The sequence below is a fragment of the Macrobrachium nipponense genome, chromosome 33 (assembly GCF_015104395.2).
Source record: "Macrobrachium nipponense isolate FS-2020 chromosome 33, ASM1510439v2, whole genome shotgun sequence".
Lineage (NCBI taxonomy): Eukaryota > Metazoa > Arthropoda > Malacostraca > Decapoda > Palaemonidae > Macrobrachium > Macrobrachium nipponense.
The window spans coordinates 6,810,533-6,815,058 of NC_087219.1; positions in this window are offsets into that span (position 1 = coordinate 6,810,533).

Consider the following 4,526-nt stretch of genomic DNA (forward strand, 5'->3'; position numbering starts at 1 on the left):
TTTCAGATCTTGATACTTATCCATTTTTTCCCTCTCTTTCTCTTCACTCTGGTGTCCCATGGTATTGCGACATCAATGAGTGATACTTTCTTCTTGACTTTGTCAATCAACGTCACGTCTGGTCTGTTTGCACGTATCACCCTATCCGTCCTTATACCAGAGGCTCTTTGCCTGATCGTTTTCTATCATTCCCTCAGGTTGGTGCTCATACCACTTATTGCTGCAAGGTAGCTGATGTTTCTTGCAACAGGCTCCAGTGGAGGCTTTTGCCACTGAATCATGCCTCTTTTTGTACTGGTTCTGTGCAAGTGCCGGGCATTCACTTGCTATGTGATTTATGGTTTCATTTTTCGTATTGCACTTTCTACATATGGGAGAGATGTTATTTCCATCTATCGTTCTTTGAACATATCTGGTTCTTAGGGCCTGATCTTGTGCCGCTGTTATCATTCCTTCAGTTCCCTTCTTAAGCTCTCGCCTCTGTAGCCATTGCCATGTGTCATCACTGGCTAGTTCTTTAGTCTGTCTCATGTATTGTCCGTGCATTGGTTTGTTGTGCCAGTCCTCTGTTCTGTCTGTCATTCTCCTGTCTCTGTATATTTTCTGGGTCTTCGTCTACTTTTATTAGTCCTTCTTCCATGCACTCTTTAGCCACTCGTCTTCACTGGTTTTCAGAAATTGCCCCGGTGCTCTGTTCTCGATGTTGACGCAGTCCTCTATGCTTAGCAGTCCCCTCCCTCCTTCCTTTCGTTTTATGTATAGTCTGTCCGTATTTGCTCTTGGGTGTAGTGCTTTGTGTATTGGCATATGTTTCCTGGTTTTTTGATCTATGCTGCGGAGTTCTGCCTTCGTCCATTCCACTATTCCTGCGCTGTATCTGATTACTGGCACTGCCCATGTGTTTATGGCTTTTATCATATTTCCGCCATTGAGTTTTGACTTGAGTATCGCCTTGAGTCTCTGCATATATTCTTTCCTGATCGTGTCCTTCATCTCTTGGTGTTTTATATCCCCTCCTTCCATTATTCCCAGGTATTTGTATCCTGACTCATCTATGTGTTTGATGTTGCTCCCATCTGGTAGCTTTATCCCTTCAGTTCTCGTTACTTTGCCTTTTTGTATGTTGACTAAGGCGCATTTTTCTATTCCAAACTCCATCCTGATGTCCCCAGATACAATCCTTACAGTCTGGATTAGGGTATCTATTTCCTTGATGCTCTTACCATACAGCTTGATGTCGTCCATGAACATCAGATGGTTGATTCTGTTGCCTCTTTTCTTGAGTTGGTACCCGGCGTCCATCTTCTGTAGTACTTTTGTCATGGGAATCATGGCTACTACGAAGAGTAGTGGGGACAGTGAGTCGCCCTGGAAGATCCCTCTCCTGATATTAACCTCTGCTAGTCTTATTCCAGAGCTTGTAAGTATTGTATTCCAGTTGCGCATTGTATTTTTGAGGAAGCTGATGGTGTTTTCCTCTGCCCCATATATTTTCAGGCATTCTATTAGCCATGTGTGTGGTATCATGTCGAAGGCTTTCTTATAGTCTATCCATGCCATGCTTAGGTTGGTTTTCCTTCTCCTACTGTTCTTCGTTACCATTTTGTCTATCAGGAGCTGGTCTTTTGTGCCCCTACACTTCCTTCTGCAGCCTTTCTGTTGGTGGGGGATGGTGTTTGTCTCCTCTAGGTAGTTGTATAGCCTTTCACTGATGATACCTGTTAGTAACTTCCACATTATTGGTAGGCAGGTGATAGGCCTGTAGTTACTGGCTATGTTTCCCTTACTCTTGTCTTTTTGTACTTATTATTATTATTATTATTATTATTATTATTATTATTATTATTATTATTATTATTATTATTATAATATTTCATGCTTATTGATGTTTATTACCGGTGCGACTTAACAACTTCTTCGAAATTTTTAGGCCTTTGATTTTTTTTTTATATTATTTTCGTCAGTAATCACTATTCACATGTTTGTTGGGAATATTATTAACACACTGCGTGGTTGTTACTGTTTATTAATGTTGGTTTGTTAGGACTTTTGTTAACATACTCCATGACATGTTTATAAATGTTTTTTGCTGTTTATGAATTGAGTGTTATATGAATTTTGAAATTTTGGGGAATTTTAGAAAATATGCCAATAGAAATTGAGGAGGGGTTTTTAGCGAACTGTTTTATTATTATTATTAATAATAATAATAATAATAATAATAATAATAATAATAATAATAATAATAATAATAATAAAATAATAATAATAATAATCATAATAATAAAATATAATATAATATAATAATAATAATTTAATAATAATAATAATAATAAAATAATAATCTAATAATAATAATAATAATAATAATGTTAACAGAGTGAAAGAACCTAATGTAACAATACAAATGATATCTTGGCGATATTATACATAAATAAAACACATTTTAGTCCATAATTGTGGGAACTGCAACCCTAAAAAATCACACAGCCTCACGTTTTTGCAAATACCTCAAAATCAAATCAACTTTATTCCGTTTCACGTTCAAAGACAATGGTAAAAGTCAAGTTGAGGGACGTGAGAAAACCCGCGGATGTGTGTGTAGTTGAGGGCAGTGAGAAACTAAGAGGGATTATTAACAGCATCAGTGAACAGTGTATCAAACACTGGTGTTACATGGATAGAATTACTGAACTGTAATGATACAGTTAGGAAATACCAAAGGAATACATATGTGGTAGATCCCCAAGATTGGAGTAATGACAGAGGTTCAGTGGCTATTGTAGAGGGGAAATCTGAGTTTTCAGAGCCAGAAATGCAATCAAGGAATCGAATATTTAGAGAACATTTAGCTAATGAGGATTATAGTGAGCATGTTGAAGCGGTAAGCGAGCTCTTGGCAGAATTTGGGGATACAGTAGCCTTACAAGGTGATAAACTGGGATTGACTAATGTGTTAGAACATAAGGTAAACTTAGAGAATGGCACAAAACCTATTTATATTCCTGCATACCGCATACCTTTCAAGATCAGAGAACAGGTAGAGAAAGAGGTCAATAAATGGGAAGAGGAAGGAATCATTAGGCCTGGTGTGTCTCCATACAACTTTCCTCTGTTAGCAGTACCTAAGAAGGACGGTTCTGTCCGTGTATACATCGATTTTAGACGTTTAAATGTAAAAACAATCCCTGACCATTATCCAGTCGCATGCATACCAGATCTTTTTGTAGAAATCGGGGGACATAATATTTATAGCTCAATTGATTTAGCTCAGGGTTTTCTGCAGGTCCCTCTTAGTGAGAGTAGTAAGGAATATACGGCTTTTTCAGTGCCCAAGGGACACTGTGAATTTACGCGGATGGCGTTCGGTTTATCGGGCAGTCCGATGACTTTTACCAGGTTGATGAACACAGTTTTGCACGGGTTATTGGGTAAAATTGTTTTTGTATATATGGATGACATATTAGGCGCAACAGACACAATCGTGCAATACCTAGGAGTGCTTAAGGAGGCTTAGATAAGCAGGGTTGAAAATTAAGCTAGCTAAGTGTTCGTTCTTGAAAAAGGAAGGGGTTAGAGTAAACGACGATAAAGTCAAAGCAATAGCGAATTTTCGCACCTCGAGATCAAAGAAAGAAATTAAGTCATTCCTAGGTATCGCCGGTTTCTTTCGTAGGTTTGTGAAAGAGTTTTCTAACATAACAGCTCCCCTAACAAATATATTACGGGAAGATGTTCAATTTCAATGTGGGAAACCCCAGTCGGAGAGTTTTCATAAACTTACGGACGCGTTAATGATTCCCCCAGTTCTGAAATTTCCAGATTTCAACAAACCATTCACATTAGTGACTGACGCCAGTCAGGAGGGTATAGGTGCTTGCCTTATGCAAAAGTTTGATGGGAAATTCAATCCCATAGCTTTTTATAACAGGAAGTTTAGGACAAAGGGCAGCAATGAGAGATCAATGGCTACCATAGATAAAGAAGCCTTTGCAATAGTATCAAGTTTGGTTCATTTTATAATGCTACTGATGGGGAATAAAGTAGAAGTCCTTACAGACCACAAGCCATTATTGGATCTTTTTAATAAGCCCGATTTGTCATCTAAAAGAGCTCGATGGTTTTTAACTATCAGAGATTTCGATGCAAAGCTCAAATATATAGAAGGCAAATTAAATGTAGTAGCGGACGCCCTTAGTAGAAGTTTTATGACATGGGAGAATTTCAAGTTGCGCTAGTCACTAGCGATTCTATACAATGGGATATGGGTCTCATAGAGCAAAGGCAGGATGAAGATGAAATTTTGGCAAGCGCAAAAACGTTTCTTAGAGGGGAATTAGTCAGGAAACGTTAAAAGTTACCTTTTTCAGGTGTAGAGTTAGAAGGTAATCTATTGGTCAGGAAAATTAAATATAAATTGAGAACTAGTGAAAGTAAAGGAGACAAGACAGATCGTAATTCCAAAAGTCCTTGGGGATAGAGAAAACGTATAATGAGGTGCATGCTAAATATATTTGGAAAAACAT